General features: G+C 47.4%; 1 protein-coding gene across 4 annotated transcripts in view; it reads left to right on the top strand.

Moving 5' to 3' along the window:
- Positions 1–19,664, top strand: part of LOC134910211 (interferon-induced, double-stranded RNA-activated protein kinase-like) — a 237,276-nt gene that overhangs the window by 127,764 nt on the left and 89,848 nt on the right. The window lies entirely within an intron of this gene.

The raw sequence follows: 19,664 nt of genomic DNA, 5'->3' as shown, positions 1-19,664 counted from the left end.
ACACAGGTTATTGCACATGAGCGCACATATCCCGGGTTGCTGTGCGGTCTGAAAGGGCCCAGGGGAAATATCCCGGGTCAAGCGACCCAGTATTTCTCTAGCATCCATAAGGTATATGGGGGAATTAGTGCGATGGGGTATAGATGGGGTCCAAAGGAGCAGGTGCACTTTAAATTTCTTCAACTGGGTGTGCTTGCTCCTCCCCTCTATGCCTCCTCCCACAGACAGTTTAGAAAAAAGTGCCCTCAGGAGAGGATGCACACTCTGGAGCTCCAGAGAGTTTTCTTCAGTTTCTTTTAAAACTTTATTATTTTCGTTATTCTGTTTGGGCCGTGGCAGTTAGGCGGGAAAACTGTTACCGGTCTCTTCAGGCGTTGTGGGAGTTAGGCGAGAAAACGGTTACCGGTCTCTTCAGGCGTTTGAGCCGCTTCCCCGCTGAGAGTTTGTTGTACAGCAAGGCACTGCGCCTTAGCAGTCACAATCGCAGCACGCCGCACACCTCTAACAATAGCTTGAAGGTGAGAAGAGTGGCGAGTACAAACTGGGGGCCCCGCTAGGGGGGTCCCCCGGTTCTTGGTGCAGCATACGGACGCTCCCTGGGGGGGATCCGCTATAGCCCCCCTGTGTACACTGACAGCAGTAGTGGAAACTTACACTTCTGTGATATTTTTACACTTTTATGAAGACTTTGACAGTATAAAAATCTATGAAGGTCCAGCGCCATTACAGGGGGCGGAGCTTCCTCAGAGCGGGACCAGCAGCGTTTTGGCGTCTTCCTCTGCTTACAGCTGCAGCAGCAGGCACACACAGCTTCTCCAGACACTCAGGAAATGCAGGAAAACTGGTACAGGGGTGTAGCAAAGGAGGAGAGCCGCTATTGTACACAATCTGTGTCCTGAAAAGGATTGGAACTACGGTGTTACACTGTGATATAACAGCTTGCAATCTCACTAAGGCTGTTTAGCTTGGGTGTGCTGTTCCCTTCTCTCTGTCTCCCTCTCACATACAGTAAGGGCAGGCTTGCTATTATATTACTTGTCTGTGTGTATAAGTGTTGTTTACTGTAAACATGGTAAAACACCAATTATGAAATGTATGTCACACCAGATTCTCTCCCTCTACATCTGGTTCCATATCATTTAAACAATGCAGCCAGTCCTCACAACTCCGTGAGGGGGCTCGGGGGGGAGGGTCAAGAGCCTTTCTGGCTAGGCGCCATAAGATCCATGATGTCATATATGGCATCTCGGCTCACTGCTAATGTACCTAGCTGCAAGGGCAGATGCTCCACAGCCCCCCCCCCCCTTCCCTCTCTAGAGCAGGACCACAAGAATGTGGGTTACCTGCTTTACTCTCAGATTCTGATGAGGAGGTACAGGAGGAGGGTGAGGACTTGGATCTTGTTACTGGGGTTTCCCCTTCTACACATGGTTTTTAGCTCCTCATTCTTGCTATATGGGATGTGTTAAAACTCCCTCTAGAGGACGCTGCAGCACAGCAGTCATCTTTCTTAACACAAAACAAACTCAGTGTCACTTTCCCTGATTCTGCAGTGCTGGATGACCTGTTTAAGTTAGCCTGGAAAATCCAGATAAGAAATATCAAGTGACAAAGCGTTTTTTGCACACTTTCCCATTTGCTCCTGAAGGCAGGAAAATTTGGGAAGAACCCCCGGCTGTAGACATCAGTCTCCCGCCTCAATTAAAAGGCGGTACTGCCAGCTCCGACCCCTTTACCATAAATGACCCTGGGGATAGAAAAATAGAGACTACACTGAAGACTATCTAGACAGCAGCTGGTATATCACAAAGACCGGTCATAGTGGTTTGCTGGATGACTCATACGTGGGCTACTCGAATTCAAAATACTGCACATGGCCTATTTGACTCTCTCAAAGAGATAGACAATATTAATGCTAGGACCACTGCTATGGCAGTGTCGGTGTGCAGAGCTTTGTGGTTGCGTCAGTGGATAGCAGACACAGAGTCCAAGCGCAGTGTAGAGCCTCTTCCTTTTTCAGGGCATTGGCTCTTCGGGGTGGAATTGAATCCAGGTGGGCGCTACCCTTCGGCCTGTCCACAGCTCCAAGGGTTTTCACGAAGGTGATGGCGGAGATGATGTTCCAACTCCGGGTCCAGGGGTCCAAGATTGTCCCTTATCTGGACGATCTCTTGATAAAGGTGAGATCCAGGGAGCTTTTATTGCTCCGTATAGACCACATTATCCAACTTCTGTCACACCATGGGTGGATCCTCAATTTACAGAAGTCTCACCTGGAGCCAACTTAGAGGCTCCTGTTCCTAGGAATGTTGCTGGTACTGTGGCCCAGAAAGTGTTCCTCCCAGAGGACAAAGCGAGAACACTCCAGGAGATGGTCCGAATGGTTCTACGGCCTACTCGAATGTCCATTCATCTTTGTATAAGATTGTTGTGGAAAATGGTAGCCTCATATGAGGCGATCCAGTATGGAATGTTCCATGCCAGAACATTTCAATTAGATCTCCTGAGCAAGTGGTCCGGATCACATCTTCTGATGCACCGGATAATACACAGTATTTCAATGTATTACCCGTCTGGGTCAAAGTCCATAATTTTTCATACAGGAAAGTCCATATATGAGTCCGTTTCCGGGAGGTGATATGTGAAATAAGCACAATTCAAACACAAATGCTCAATAACACTCCTTGTAGAGACTCAAGAGTAAATTTCAACCCAGACTCCTTTGGCTATGCAATATTCGGGATGTGCAGTTTTATTTGTAAGGTTCACCTCGGTGGTTCATATGAAATGTCGCTCACATGTATGCTTACTTAAAAAAGTTGGAACAATGTTGTATTTTATTTTTATTAAACATTGTATGTACCCTCATACATTCCCTCGTTTTTTGTGCTTAATATCGAGCATAAAGCAATTGAAGGAATGAAGGAGGATTACATCTGGATACATTGAAAGAAACCTTTATATGAGATGACATGATGACTTCTCGACTCAACAAGAAGCTTCACTGGTATTGCTCATGAACCAGGAACCCTCAGACGATGGCAGTAGATGCACTGACCTCGCCTTGGCCCTACTGGCTGGTCTACCGGTTTGCTCTGATTCCATTGCTCCCAAGGGTGCTAAAGCAAATCAGGAATCAAAGAGTCCAGCCAATTCTGATTGCCCCGGATTGGCCTTGGAGGGTGTGGTATGCGTATCTTCTGGACAAGTCCGTAGAAGACCTTTGGCCTCTGCCAGTAAGAAGAGATCTTCTTCAACAAGGACTGCTCATCTACCCGGACTTACGGCAACTTTGTTTGGCGGCATGGAAGTTGAGCGGAACATCCTAGCTCACAAAGGCCTTTCCAAAAAGGTTATTGCTACCATGGTTCAGGCCAGAATAGTGATTCCACTATTGGATACCTATGCAGGCAGACCTATAGGACAACTGCTGGAAAATTAAAGGGATATTTTTATCCTAAGTTTACAAGTGGATCCCTTCTGTTGGACTTCACTGATACTTTGAAAAACTGAGGAAATGCCAACCCAATGAGCCAAGAAAAATGAATGAAATATATATCTACATGCTGGAGAAGAATATAATTCATTAGGTGGCCTATAATAAGGAATCCCAATAAATGCTATCATATTCTGGGAATAATTTTCTTCAAGTTTTTTCAACTTGGTAATAAATATTTTTCAGTACAACTTTGGTTCAATTAGAACTTCATACCTTTTGAATACTACAGTTATTCCAATATAAACAGAGAGCTGTTATTTAGAAAACACCCCTGAAGAAGTCGATATAGACGAAACGCGTTGGGTGAAAGCTCATTATATTGTTGTTTTTTCCCTTATACAAATAATGTTGAAATATACAATTGTATCTCCAATGTAAAAGAAAAGGAAAAGTTTTATGATAAGTTTTAAATCAAAATCTTTTAATAAAGAGATATATGTGATTCTAATATGGGTGTATAAATGTGTAAGGTCATCCTCTCTTTATATAACATCCACCAACAGTCATCTAATTATATCAGATTATAGAATAAGAGCGCTCCATAGAGATATTTCTTCTTTTATCTATTTTTGATCCTTACCGACAAAGGATTCTCTCTGTGTTGAAGCTTGCTTTCCCGTTTGGAAATATAATAGTATTTATGTTAGTAAACTCAGACACTAACTGACATAAAGTAATTAGACATTTCAGTAGTGTATAATAAGAGCGCACTAAGGGAACATACTAATATATATATATATATATATATATATATATATACTTAGCACATCATACAAGCAGCGGCACTCGGAGACTCTCAGTAGTGAAAAAATGCTGTGAAAATTTATTCCATATCACTACATATACAGGCCAACGTTTCGGGGCATGTGCGCCCCTTTGTCAAGGTGAAACAAAAGTGCAAATACAAACATAAACAGTACCTTATAGTGTAGAGAAGACCCGCCGGCGGGAAAGTGTGTGACCGGGATTAGACAGTGCTCTTTTCCCGGGCACCGTGTGTAAGGTGATGTCATCAGTGCGCTGCAGAGTCCTCCGTCTCTGCGCCGCTGGCAGCCTGCGTTGCCCTGGAAACCCGGACGCAGCCGCAGCATACATTTCCGGCATCTGCGTTTCCATGGAGACCCGGCTCCCGCAGGCACCTGGCTCCGAGACTGCCCTCTTACATCGTCGCACTGAAAAACGTGTAAAAAGCACAAAAACATTGTTACACTACTATAACCAACACATTATGCTATATAGACCTAGATTAAAAACATTTGCACATCTCTGAAAAAAGAACACATAATTGCATCAAACATTTGAACAGTCAGATATTGCTGTTAAATCTAATAATACAACTAAAAGTACCCTATGTCTGCATAACGTTATTAACTCATTGTCCTATTTTGTATCTATTGTATATTATTATACTCGCTGTATTTAAAGACTATTGTCCCCTAGAATACATTCCACTGAATTTTGTCGTTTAGACCCTTGGGTCTCATGGTATCCAGCATGTACATCCATTTGGTCTCCATACGTAATAACTGTCCATGACGGTCACCCCCTCTCAGTCTCTTGGGGACATGATCAATGATGGAAAAGCGTAAGTCTTTCAAATCATGTCCACTTTCGACGAAATGCTTGGCCACTGATTGATCTATGGACTTTCCAGAAAGGGCCGCCTTGATCGAAGATTTGTGCATGGCGAAGCGTTCCCTGAAGGTGCGTATTTTAGACAGTCCACATACTGAAGATGACAAGGGCAGGTAATTACGTATATTACATACGTGGTCGTACAAGAGAGGATGTGGTTAATCTTAAATGATTTTCCTGTGGAGCAGGACATAAACGAATTACCCGGACTCATAAACTTACATGTATCACATCCTAAGCACTTGTAACAGCCCAGAGGCTTGGATAGAAACGTGGACGTTGTTACCTTGTCAAACCCTGTAATGTCAGCGTGTACCACCATGTCTTTGATGTTCCTGCTCCTGGTGTAACATGCCATGGGTCTTCTTTGCCGGAATGTGGGTAAACTTTTGTCCGTCGAAATTATAGGCCAAAGAGCCTTGAGGGCTCTTGGCACCACCGGACTTGAAACGTTGTACTTGGTGACGAACGGTAACACCTGAGTGTTCTCTCTGACCCGTTGGTCAAGTAGTTGTTCGCTCGGTATCTTGGAGACTGCTTGTTTGCACTCCAATAATTCCTTACGGTCATAACCTCTGTCTGTGAATCGTGTTACCACCTTGGATAGAGCTCCCTCTACTTCAAACGGTTCACTTGTGATCCCGGCTGCTCTAATAAGCTGTGACTTGGGCAGACCTTTCTTCAGAGCCCTGGGATGGTGACTGTTGTGCCTCAACAACGTATTTTTATCTGTGGGCTTGTAATATACTTTAGTGTGGATCTTCTTCTCTTTGATAGATACCAAGACGTCTAAGTAGTTTAGGGCCTCATGGCTTCTCTGCGCTGTGACCCTAATCGATGAGGATCTGTTGTTAATGAATGTTATCAGCTCGCTAAAGCGTTCCTGCCCTCCAGCCCATAGGATAAACACATCGTCTATATACCTACAGTAGTGCAAAATGTACTTGGCAGTCTCCTGATTTTCAAAAAACATAAGTTGTTCCTCCTGCAACATGAACACGTTAGCGAATGATGGCGACACGTTGCTTCACATAGCGCACCCACTGGTTTGTCGAAAGAACCTTCCATCGAAAAGAAAATAATTTCGCGTGAGTGTCAGCTCCAATAGCTTGAGGAACAGGTCCACATCGAACGTATTCATCCATCTTAATTAAAAATTCTTTCATAGTCGACAAACCCTGGGCTTGAGGTATACACGTGTACAAACTACAGATGTCAACTGTGCAAATCATAACACCTTCAGGAACCTCTGTGATTGAATTTAATATATTTAAAAACATGGTGGTATCCTTGATAAACCCTCGCTGCTGGACAATTAAAGGCTAGATGATGCTGTCTAAAAACATAGATATGGGTTGGTAAAGTGCTCCTTGTGTGGAAATTATAGGCCTTCCCGGTGGATTCGACTTGTTTTTATGTATTTTTGGTACTGTGAACAGTACCGGCACTACCGGAAACTCCTGTTTTAAAGCTGCACATAACTTGTTGGTGATGATGTTGGACTGGCACGCCTGATCCAAGATACCATCAACCTCCTCCTTAAATCTTCCCGTAGGATCCGCAGGTAATTCCTGATAAACTGAAGTATCTGAAAGTTGTCTGTATATTTCAGATTTGTAGTCCGTCAAATTCATGATCACGATCCCGCCCCCCTTATCGGCGGGGCAGATTACTATGTCCTTATAGGCGCCCAGCTGTTTCAGGGCCCTAAATTCTGCTTTTGACAAGTTGTAATGAATTCCTGTAGTCGCTGCTGTGTATTTGGAAACTGACTCGTCCATTAACCGGGTAAATGTTTTGATGGATGAATTATTTGATACAGGGTCGAACTTGGATTTGTGCATGGTATTAATGAAGGCTTGATGTGGATCTTGGATCGTAGGAGCTTCGTGGCCCTGGAAAAATTCTTGTAGTCGAAGCTTGCGGGAAAACTTAGGCAGCTCCACATGCCAACCAAGGTCGTCGAACTTGTTGGTTTTTATAAATGAGAGGCCATTATTCAATGCTTTTACTTCAATGTCGCTTAAACGACGATCTGATAAATTGTATATCAAATCTTCTTTCTGGGCGGAACACTTCTGGATCCTGGTGTTCTGCCTCCCTCTGCGGGTGGGCGCCCTCTTGTTTTTGCTTTTGTTCCTGATGGCTCCGCAGTAGAGGTCCCTAAAGGGACACTGGTGCAATCTAATGGACCTTCTGAGTCATTGACCGCAAATTCGCTGTCGCTGTTGGATGTAACCATCTCCTTACTGTGCTCTTCTCTGCGTTTCCGCCAACTGTGTTTGGCCCTATAGTTTTAGGGCTTGTGGTTGCCAGGTTCACCGCCAGAGACCCATCAATAAACTTTATTGGTCTCATAATCCTCTTTTACTATCAGAAATTTGTTCCGCTTAAATCTGATGAGTTCTTTTTTATAGGCTTCACACTGTTGTTGGATTTTTTGTACCAAGGGCTGGTTATTATCCATCCGTAGCACTGCTTTGTGCGTTGTCTCCAGATGCTGGATTTTGTCCCTGGTGATCTTGAGCTCGCGTGCTGCTTCCTCCACCACCAGCAGCATTAGATCGAGACTGCACTTGTTGAGAATGCCTATCCATCAATTGCAGAATTCTACGTTGAATCGGCCTATTGTTGGAACGTTCCGGACACGGAACCCGCGTGGAATCTTTTTTTCTTTATGATAGTTGCCGTTGCTGGTCGTTTAATGTTATTGGTGTGCTGGTGTATGAATCTCACCACTCGTTGTTATCTTCCTTCTCTGAAGTATGTCCATTCTCCTATTTTACCTATAACTTCCTGTGGGAGGGGGCATAGAGGGGAGGAGCCAGCACACCCAGATGAAGATATTTAAAGTGCACCGGCTCCTTTGGACCCCGTCTATACCTCATTGTACTAATTCCCTAATATCCCTTATGGACTATGAGAAAAGGATTTACTGCTAGGTAAATAAAATCTTATTTCCAACCCTGGTCACCGCTGACGTCACCAACCCAGCAACATTGGCGGTCTGAAAGGGGTATCAGTTGCCTGTCCCCTACTGGTCATTAGACCAAAGATTGCAGGGGAAGGGGGTTTGATGAGTATGTCAGTGATATCATAGCAGCTACAAGGTTAGTAAAGAGAAGCCCTGAAAGTCTGATCTTTTTTTTTTGGTGTAGATCCCCTTTAATCTACAGACTAGAAGAAAGGCCTTCAGTGGAGACTGTTAGCATGCTTATTTGCATGACTGGTTAAGCAAAGATGAGGAAGTACCAACTGTTGGCTTCTGACTGTAGCAATGCATGCCCTTGTATGTAAATTACTTTGGTAGAATGGGTAACTTGTCATTTAAAACCTATTCACAATGTACAGTTTTAATGCACACATACTATCTATAGGAAATTAGATGGAAATCCTTGGCCGGACACTTGTCTGGTGCTTCCAGCACTTTACCTGAGATATAATCAAAATTAATTTTGGTGGACCTTTTCCTGTGGGGTGGGCTGGAAACATTATTATACATTGAAACCTCTGTATTCTCAGTGCGCTCTTGAAAGGCATGCAGGAGCACAGGTTTTTCTGTAAAATGCATTGATTTGTTTTGATGAACGTTTGGTACCTAAAATATTACATTAGATTTCTGCAGCGGGGTACACTGGATTCCACAGGGATAACATCGGGGTGTAGAATAGGCTCTTGATCCGAGGCACCAACAGGCTAAAAGCCTTGACTGTTCCCAAGATGCTCAGCACCGCCTCCTCTATAACCCCGCCTCCGTACACAGGAGCTCAGTTTGTAAGTTGGTGCCTGCAGTGCAGGACATTAACAGGCAGCAGCCCTGAAAAGAGATTTTTTTAAAGAAGATAGAAGACTTCAAGGGCTGCAGCAGAGGCACTCTTAGTGCTAGATGTCATTCTGACATCTCATGCTGCAGCTCCATCACCACCCCAGGCGGCGCTGTATACTCCCGCGCCCTGGTTGCCGGGTACTTACAGCGAAGGGCTCCGGTTCTTCTGGCACACACACTTGCCGCAGCTCTCCGGGATCGCGTGGCCGCATCTAGGGAGGAGGTAAGAGAGTCCCCCAGGCGGGACCCGCTGTAAATTGCGATCCAGCGCGGCCATAAGAGGCGTGGACCCAGTGTTGGTACAGGGAACCCACTAGACCACCAGGGCAGGGGCACAGGTCGGTTTTCTGTACAAACCGTTTTATTATGGCTCACAATACCCTGTGGTGAAGTCCAGCAAGGGGAGAAGGCTCTGACCTGTAGCCCCTCCCCCAGCCCCAGGGCGCCATTTAGAGTAAATGTTCCTGCCCTGGAGCTGCATCTCTCTCTCTCCCTCACCTCCTGTCTGCGTTTGGGTGCCATCACTACAAGCTGAGCTGATTCTGGGACTGTATAGGCAAAGGGGGTCATTCCGAGTTGTTCGCTCTGTATTTTTTTCTCGCAACGGAGCGATTAGTCGCTAATGCGCATGCGCAATGCCCGCAGTGCGACTGCGCCAAGTAAATTTGCTATGCAGTTAGGTATTTTACTCACGGCATTAAGAGGTTTCTCTAACGTCCTAGTGGATGCTGGGAACTCCGTAAGGACCATGGGGAATAGCGGGCTCCGAAGGAGGCTGGGCACTCTAGAAAGATCTTAGACTACCTGGTGTGCACTGGCTCCTCCCACTATGACCCTCCTCCAAGCCTCAGTTAGATTTCGTGCCCGGCCGAGGTTGGATGCACACTAGGGGCTCTCCTGAGCTCTTAGAAAGTTATAGTCTTAGAATTTTTTTTTTTTTCAGTGAGACCTGCTGGCAACAGGCTCACTGCAGCGAGGGACTAAGGGGAGAAGAAGCGAACTCGCCTGCTTGCAGCCGGATTGGGCTTCTTAGGCTACTGGACACCATTAGCTCCAGAGGGATCGACCGCAGGCCCAGCCTTGATGTTCGGTCCCGGAGCCGCGCCGCCGTCCCCCTTACAGAGCCAGAAGCAGGAAGATGGTCCGGAAAATCGGCGGCATGAAGACATCCTGTCTTCACCAAGGTAGCGCACAGCACTGCAGCTGTGCGCCATTGCTCCTCATACACACTTCACACTCCGGTCACTGAGGGTGCAGAGCGCTGGGGGGGGGCGCTCTGAGGCAGCAATAAAAACACCTTGGCTGGCTAAAATACCTCAATATATAGCCCCTGGGGCTATATATGAGGTAAATACCCCTGCCAGAATCCCAAAATAAGCGGGAGAATAGGCCGCGAAAAAGGGGCGGAGCCTATCTCCTCAGCACACTGGCGCCATTTTTCCCTCACAGCTCGGCTGGAAGGAAGCTCCCTGGCTCTTCCCTGCATTTCTACAATACAGTAAGAGGGAAAAAGAGAGGGGGGGCACTAAATTGGCACTGTATACAGTATAAGCAGCTATTAGGGACATAACTCAGTTAGTCCCTGTATATATATAGCGCTCTGGTGTGTGCTGGCATACTCTTACTCTGTCCCCCCAAAGGGCTTTTGTGGGTCCTGTCCTCTATTTGAGCATTCCCTGTGTGTGTGGAGTGTGTCGGTACGGCTGTGTCGACATGTTTGAGGAGGATAATGATGTGGAGGGGGAGCAGATGCCTTTAGCAGAGATGTCACCCCCTGCGGGGCAGACACCGGAGTGGATGGTATTATGGCAAGAAATGAGTGCACGTATAGACTCCTTACATAAAAAATTTGACGACATGCCGACTGTGGGACAGCCGAGTCTTCAGCTCGTGCCGGTCCAAGGGTCTCAAAAGTCATCAGGGGCTCTAAAACGCCCGTTATCTCAGGTGGCACAAGTAGATGTCGACACGGATACTGACGCCAGTGTCGACGACGATGAGTCAAATTTAATGCCCGTTAAGGCCATTCGCTGCATGATTGAGGCAATGAAAGAGGTGTTAAATATTTCTGATTTACATCCAGGTACCACAAAAAAGGGTATTATGTTTGGGGAGAAAAAACTACCTGTAGTTTTTCCCCCGTCAGATGAATTAAATGAAGTGTGTGAAGAAGCGTGGGCTTCCCCTGATAAGAAATTGGTGATTCCTAAGAAATTACTAATGGCGTTCCCTTTCCCGCCAGAGGATAGGTTACGTTGGGAAACACCCCCGAGGGTGGATAAAGCGCTCACACGTTTGTCAAAAAAGGTGGCACTACCGTCCCAGGATACGGCCGCCCTTAAGGAACCTGCTGATAGAAGGCAGGAGGCGATCCTGAAGTCTGTATATACACACTCAGGCATTATACTCAGACCAGCAATTGCGTCAGCTTGGATGTGCAGTGCTGCCGCTGCATGGTCAGATAACCTGTCAGAAAATATTGACACACTAGACAGAGACACGATCCTGTTAACAATTGACCATATCAAAGACTCAGTCTTATACATGAGAGATGCACAGAGGGAAATCTGCCGGCTGGCATCTAAAGTAAGTGCACTATCTATCTCTGCTAGGAGATGCTTATGGACTCGCCAGTGGACTGGAGATGCAGATTCCAAAAGGCACATGGAAGTTTTGCCTTATAAAGGGGAGGAATTATTTGGGGATGGTCTCTCCGACCTAGTTTCCACAGCAACGTCTGGGAAGTCAGCATTTTTACCCCATGTCCCCTCACAGCCTAAGAAGGCGCCATTTTATCAGGTTCAGTCCTTTCGATCCCAGAAAAATAAGCGGGGAAAAGGAGGGTCTTTTCTGTCTAGAGGCAGAGGCAGGGGAAAAAGGCTGCAGCAAACAGCAGGTTCCCAGGAACAAAAGTCCTCCCCCGCTTCCTCTTCCAAGTCCGCCGCATGACGGTGGGGCTTCACAAGCGGAGCCAGGTACGGTGGGGGCCCGCCTCAGGAATTTCAGCGATCAGTGGGTTCGCTCACAGGTAGATCCCTGGATCCTTCAAATAGTATCTCAGGGATACAGGCTGGAATTCGAGGCGATTCCACCCCGCCGTTTCCTAAAATCCGCCTTGCCGATTGCTCCCTCAGACAGGGAGGCAGTGCTAGCGGCAATTCACAAGCTGTATTCCCAGCAGGTGATAATCAAGGTACCCCTACTTCAACAAGGCCGGGGTTACTATTCCACACTATTTGTGGTACCGAAACCGGACGGTTCGGTGAGACCCATTCTAAATTTGAAGTCCTTGAACACATACATAAAAAAATTCAAGTTCAAGATGGAATCGCTCAGGGCGGTTATTGCAAGCCTGGACGAGGGGGATTACATGGTATCCCTGGACATCAAGGATGCTTACCTGCATGTCCCCATTTACAATTCTCACCAGTAGTACCTCAGATTTGTGGTACAGGATTGCCATTACCAATTCCAGACGCTGCCGTTTGGACTCTCCACGGCACCGAGGGTATTTACCAAGGTTATGGCGGAAATGATGATACTCCTTCGAAAAAAGGGAGTTTTAATTATCCCATACTTGGACGATCTCCTAATAAAGGCACGATCCAAGGAACAGTTGTTAGTGGGAGTAGCACTATCTCAGGAAGTGCTGAGCCAGCACGGTTGGATTCTGAATATCCCAAAGTCACAGCTGGTCCCCACGACACGTCTAATGTTCCTGGGAATGATTCTGGACACGGCCCAGAAAAAAGTGTTTCTCCCGGAGGAGAAAGCCAGGGAGTTGTCTTCTCTAGTCAGAGACCTCCTAAAACCAAAACAGGTATCGGTGCATCACTGCACGCGGGTCCTGGGAAAGATGGTAGCTTCTTACGAAGCAATTCCATTCGGCAGGTTCCATGCCAGAATCTTTCAGTGGAACCTGTTGGACAAGTGGTCCGGATCGCATCTTCAGATGCATCGTTTAATAACCCTGTCTCCACGAACCAGGGTGTCTCTTCTGTGGTGGCTGAACAGTGCTCATCTTCTGGAGGGCCGCAGATTCGGCATACAGGACTGGGTCCTGGTGACCACGGATGCCAGCCTACGGGGCTGGGGGGCAGTCACAAAGGGAAGAAATTTCCAGGGACTATGGTCAAGTCAGGAGACTGCCCTTCACATAAATATTCTGGAACTAAGGGCCATTTACAATGCCCTAAGTCAAGCAAAATCCCTGCTTCTACACCAGCCGGTGCTGATCCAGTCAGACAACATCACGGCAGTCGCCCATGTGAATCGACAAGGCGGCACAAGAAGCAGGACAGCGATGGCAGAAGCCACAAAAATTCTCCGATGGGCGGAGAATCATGTACTAGCACTGTCAGCAGTGTTCATCCCGGGAGTGGACAACTGGGAAGCAGACTTTCTCAGCAGGCACGACCTCCACCCGGGAGAGTGGGGACTTCATCCAGAAGTCTTCAAAATGATTGTAAATCAATGGGGTCGTCCACAGGTGGACATGATGGCGTCCCGCATAAACAAAAAACTAGAGAAGTATTGCGCCAGGTCAAGAGACCCTCAGGCGATAGCGGTGGACGCCCTAGTGACACCGTGGGTGTACCGGTCAGTATATGTGTTCCCTCCTCTACCTCTCATACCAAAGGTACTGAGAATAATAAGAAAGCGAGGAGTAAACACAATTCTCGTGGTTCCGGATTGGCCAAGAAGAGCGTGGTACCCGGAACTTCAAGAGATGATCTCAGAGGACCCTTGGTCCCTGCCGCTCAGACAGGACCTGCTACAGCAGGGCCCCTGCCTGTTCCAAGACTTACCGCGGCTGCGTTTGACGGCATGGCGGTTGAACGCCGGATCCTGAAGGAAAAGGGCATTCCGGAGGAAGTCATTCCTACGCTTATTAAAGCCAGGAAAGATGTTACGGCAAAACATTATCACCGCATATGGCGGAAATATGTTGCATGGTGCGAGGCCAAAAAGGCCCCAACAGAGGAATTTCAACTGGGTCGATTTCTACATTTCCTGCAAGCAGGAGTGAATATGGGCCTAAAACTAGGCTCCATTAAAGTACAGATCTCGGCTCTGTCGATTTTCTTTCAAAAGGAACTAGCTTCAGTACCTGAAGTTCAGACATTTGTGAAAGGAGTGCTGCATATTCAGCCCCCATTTGTGCCTCCTGTGGCACCGTGGGATCTCAACGTGATGTTGAATTTCTTGAAATCACATTGGTTTGAGCCACTAAAAACCGTGGATCTGAAATATCTCACGTGGAAAGTGGTCATGTTATTGGCCTTGGCATCAGCCAGGCGAGTGTCAGAATTGGCGGCTTTATCATGTAAAAGCCCTTATCTGATTTTTCATATGGATAGGGCAGAATTGAGGACTCGTCCCCAGTTTCTCCCTAAGGTGGTGTCAGCGTTTCACCTGAACCAGCCTATTGTGGTGCCTGCGGCTACTAAGGATTTGGAGGACTCCAAGTTGCTAGACGTTGTCAGGGCCCTGCAAATATATGTTTCCAGGACGGCTGGAGTCAGAAAATCTGACTCGCTGTTTATCCTATATGCACCCAACAAGCTGGGTGCTCCTGCTTCTAAGCAGACTATTGCTCGTTGGATTTGTAGTACAATTCAGCTTGCACATACTGTGGCAGGCCTGCCACAGCCTAAATCTGTCAATGCCCATTCCACAAGGAAGGTGGGCTCATCTTGGGCGGCTGCCCGAGGGGTCTCGGCTTTACAACTTTGCCGAGCAGCTACTTGGTCAGGGGCAAACACGTTTGCAAAATTCTATAAATTTGATACCCTGGCTGAGGAGGACCTGGAGTTCTCTCATTCGGTGCTGCAGAGTCATCCGCACTCTCCCGCCCGTTTGGGAGCTTTGGTATAATCCCCATGGTCCTTACGGAGTTCCCAGCATCCACTAGGACGTTAGAGAAAATAAGAATTTACTCACCGGTAATTCTGTTTCTCGTAGTCCGTAGTGGATGCTGGGCGCCCATCCCAAGTGCGGTCTATCTGCAATACTTGTACATAGTTATTGTTAACTAAATCGGGTTATTGTTGAGCCGTCTGTTGAGAGGCTCTATCGTTTCATACTGTTAACTGGGTTTCATATCACGAGTTGTTCGGTGTGATTGGTGTGGCTGGTATGAGTCTTACCCGGGATTCAAAATCCTTCCTTATTGTGTACGCTCGTCCGGGCACAGTACCTAACTGAGGCTTGGAGGAGGGTCATAGTGGGAGGAGCCAGTGCACACCAGGTAGTCTAAGATCTTTCTAGAGTGCCCAGCCTCCTTCGGAGCCCGCTATTCCCCATGGTCCTTACGGAGTTCCCAGCATCCACTACGGACTACGAGAAACAGAATTACCGGTGAGTAAATTCTTATTTTTTTCTTCGTTCTGGGGATCGTAATGTGATTGACAGGAAGTGGGTGTTTCTGGGCGGAAACAGGCCGTTTTATGGGTGTGTGCGAAAAAACGCTACCGTTTCTGGGAAAAACGCGGGAGTGGCTGGAGAAACGGAGGAGTGTCTGGGCGAACGCTGGGTGTGTTTGTGACGTCAAACCAGGAACGACAAGCACTGAACTGATCGCAGATGCCGAGTAAGTGTGGAGCTACTCAGAAACTGCTAAGAAGTGTCTATTCGCTATTTTGCTAATCTTTCGTTCGCAATTTTGATAAGCTAAGATTCACTCCCAGTAGGCGGCGGCTTAGCGTGTGTAAAGCTACTAAAAGCAGCTTGCGAGCGAACAACTCGGAATGAGGGCCAAAGTCTCCTCTGTAAAGCCGCCTGCATTATCAGCACTGTGCATTCTACAGGACACTTAAGTATTCTACATGTCTTTTGACAGTGTTAGTTAAGAAACAGTGCATTACTTCAGGGTTATGTAGGTGATATGCATCCAGTCTTTACTGTGCATTGATATATCTATAAGTCTATTTAGCTTTACTTAGTATTACTTAGTATTGCTAGTCCAGTGCAGTTTTGTTTGTCATAATTTCTGCATTGTACATGTGACTGTGTGTGCATATAGCTGCTGTGTGGTTTCTGCTTTGTGTATCTCACTCAGACTGCTATCCCTATATTCTGTACCCTGAGGGAGGCTAAGTGCGTCAGGGCTATTGTTGATATAGGTGTTTTACAGGATATACTAATTGTGTATTTTTCTCTGTGATTTTCAGTCACTGTAAACCTCCTGAATCCTCTGTTTGTGCTCTCACGCTGCACAGGTGGTTCTTGGTTAGGTATTATTCTGCTGATATTGTACTGTGTTGCCCGTGGTTCACGCTTTCATATTATTTCAGCTTCAAGGGGCGACTGTTCTGTGGCTGATCCCACAATATGCGGTGGTGATGTCACAGACACATTAGAGGAAAAGATAGCAGCGGAGGTTTCAGGTTCTGGGGGTTCTCTACCCCCCAGTAGGTCAGCAGCAACGGGGGTACATAACGACCCGCCTTGGGCTACTTTCTTTATTTTACTAAAAACGCTAATAACTAGACTTACGCCCCCTATGGGACCTCACGTGCCTTTACAGCCTCATATTGTCCCTGCGGTTAATCCACCATGGGCAGATCTCCTGTTTACTCAGTTACAGCAATTGAATCACTCATTGAACAAACAGAAACCTAACCCTCGCCCGCCTTAGACCAAGGGGTCCTGTAAGCGGGCCATTACTTCCTCACAGTCAACCCATGTTTCAGACACTTCGTCTGATGAGGATGGCATTTATACTGACCCCTCAGCCACTGATCCAGATGCTTCTGATGGGAATCTGTTTCACAGGTGGATTTTCCTGACCTATTAGAGGCTATCAGGCTGATTCTTCAAATTGATGATGACCCAGAACCTGTTGTTACCTCTAAGAAACCTGATAGATTCAAACGTCAGAAGGTTACTAAATTATTTTTACCTCATTTTGACCACTTAGTTGACATTCGTCAGGAATCCTGGGAAAATCCAGGAAAGAAATTCACACCTCACAAGAAGATGCTGGCTCGCTATCCCTTCTCTGTGGAGTTAAGTAAAAATTGGGAAACGCCACCGCCGGTGGATTCGCTAGTAGCTCGGCTGGTGGTGTCCTCTGCTCTGCCTGTAACTACCGTCACCTCTCTGAAGGAACCGACGGATAAGCGTGTGAAGGGTTGCTTAAAGGCTATTTATACCCTTGCGGGAGCTGTGCCTCGGCCCACTATTGCAGCTATTTGGGCTGCACAAGCTGTTGAAGCGTGGGCTCAGGAGGTGGAAGCAGAGCTGCTGTCCAATTTTTCTGATAATGCTAGACAGTGTCTTTCGTATCTTGTCACAGCCTTTCAATACATTAAGGAGACCGCTTCTGATGCCGGTGTTCTGGTGGCCAAGGCCTCTACTACGTCCATTCTGGCTCGCCGGATTCTCTGGTTACGGTCCTGGTCTGTGGATCTGGACTCTAGGAAAACCCTGGAGGTGCTCTCGTTTAAGGGGAACATCCTTTTTGGTGAGGATCTCAACAAGATTGTTGCTGACTTAGTTTCAGCTAAGACGGCATTTCTACCTAGTACTGCTCCTTCAGTCCCGAAGGTTAAGAGTACTTCCTTTCGTTCCTTTCGACCTCCAAGTAAAGCAAAGGGTCAGGCGTACCCGAAACAGGCTCGCACTTCCAAAACCACTAATCCCAAACCTAAACGTGCCTGGGCTGCCCGTCAGCCTGCTTCCAAATCAGACAAGCCTACTGCATGATGGGGTGGGCCTCCCCCTGGGTAATCCCAGGGTGGGAGGCCGACTTCTAAGGTTTACCCAGGTATGGCTGTAGACCACTTCTGACACCTGGGTAAGGAAAGTCGTCACTCACGGATACGCCATATCCTTCAAGAATCGTCCCCCTCATTTTTGCCTGACAAACATTCCTTCGGATCAGGTGAAGGCAAAAACTCTTCATTTGGTGGTACAGTCCCTCCTGGACACAGGAGTGGTAGTGCCGGTGCCTCTGGCTCAGAGAGACAAGGGGTACTTTTTACTGCTGTTCCTAGTCCCGAAACAGAATGGTTCCTCCCGACCCATTCTCAACCTCAAGTCCTTGAACAAATTTGTGAGGGTCTCCCAAGTTCCGTATGGAAATTCTTTGCTCTATTGTTCTGGCTTTGGAGCCCGAAGACTATATGGTCTCCCTGGACATACAGGATGCTTACCTCCATATACCTATTGCCATGTCGCATCAGCAATACCTGCAGTTTGCTATTGGCAACCTCCCTTAACAATTTCTGGCCTTACCTTTTGGATTGACCACGGCTCCGCAAGTTTTCACAAAAGTCTGGCGGTAATGACGGCCCTACTCCGCCGTCAGGGTGTCAGAATCCTACCGTATCTGGACGGCTTGCTAATCCTGGTGAATTCCCCAGAAATTCTCCTCCATCATCTGGATCTGACGGTCCAGTTTCTGCAAGCCCAGGGGTGGCTCATCAACTGGAAGAAATCTTCCCTGGTCCCTGCTCAGAGCATGGTGCACCTGGGGGCATTGTTGGACACACACAACCACCGGTTGTTCTTGTCTCAGGAGAAGGTCCTGAACCTTCAAGACAGAATTCGATGCTTCCTCTCTCGCCCGTGAGTGTCGATACACTCGGCGATGCAAGTACTAGGCCTCATGGTGTCGGCTTTCGACATGGTAGAGTATGCTCAATTTCATTCCCGTCCTCTGCAGAAGCTGTATCTTGCCAAGTGGGACGGCCTACCTAACCGGATCAGGTCTCACATGATCTCCTTGTCTGCGGAGGTTCGTCTGTCACTGAGCGGGTGGCTACAGGACCATCGATTGAGCAGGGGTCGTCACTTCTGGATCTCCAACTGGGTCCTTCTGACCACGGATGCCAGTCTGCGGGGTTGGGGTGCGTTGTTGAAGCAACACTCTCTTCAGGGTTGGTGGACCATGGAGGAGTCTCTCCTCCCGATAAACATTCTGGAATTGCGGGCAGTGTTCAATGCTCTACACCTGGCCCAGCATCTCGTACAGAACAGGCCTGTTCAAGTACAGTCGGATAATGCCACCATGGTGGTGTACATAAATCATCAAGGAGGCACTCGAAGCCGCATGGCAATGATGGAAGTGTCCAGAATTCTTCAGTGGGCGGAACACCATCTGCCGGCCATATCGGCAGTGATCATTCCGGGGGTCCTCAACTGGGAAGCGGACTTCCTCAGTCGTCAGGACGTACACGCCAGAGAGTGGAGCCTCCATCCAGAAGTATTTCAACTCCTTGTGGACAAGTAGGGCCTTCCAGATGTAGACCTGATGGCGTCTCGACACAATCACAAGGTTCCGGTATTCGGAGCAAGGACAAGGGATCCTCAAGCAGCATTTGTGGACGCACTGGCAATTCCATGGAACTTTTGGCTGCCGTACGTGTTCCCTCCGGTGTCCCTTCTGCCCAGGGTAATAAGGAAGTTCAAGCAAGAAGGAGGAATCCTACTTCTGATCGCTCCAGCGTGGCCCAGACGGCATTGGTTCTCAGGGTCTCTCGATAGAGCGTCCTTTTCTACTTCCGCAACGCCCAGACTTCCTCGTTCAGGGCTCTTGTGTATACAAGGATTTGTCCCGGCTGGCTTTGACGGCGTGGCTCTTGAAGCTTCAGTTCTGAGGACCAAAGGATTTTCTGAGGCGGTCATTCAAACCATGTTGAAGGCCCGTAAGCCGGCTTTGGCACAGATTTATCATAGTGTATGGAATTCTTACTTTGC

Source organism: Pseudophryne corroboree, chromosome 4 (assembly GCF_028390025.1).
Source record: "Pseudophryne corroboree isolate aPseCor3 chromosome 4, aPseCor3.hap2, whole genome shotgun sequence".
Lineage (NCBI taxonomy): Eukaryota > Metazoa > Chordata > Amphibia > Anura > Myobatrachidae > Pseudophryne > Pseudophryne corroboree.
The sequence above is the reverse complement of the archived record's forward strand: the minus strand, read 5'-3'. Positions and strand labels throughout refer to the sequence as shown.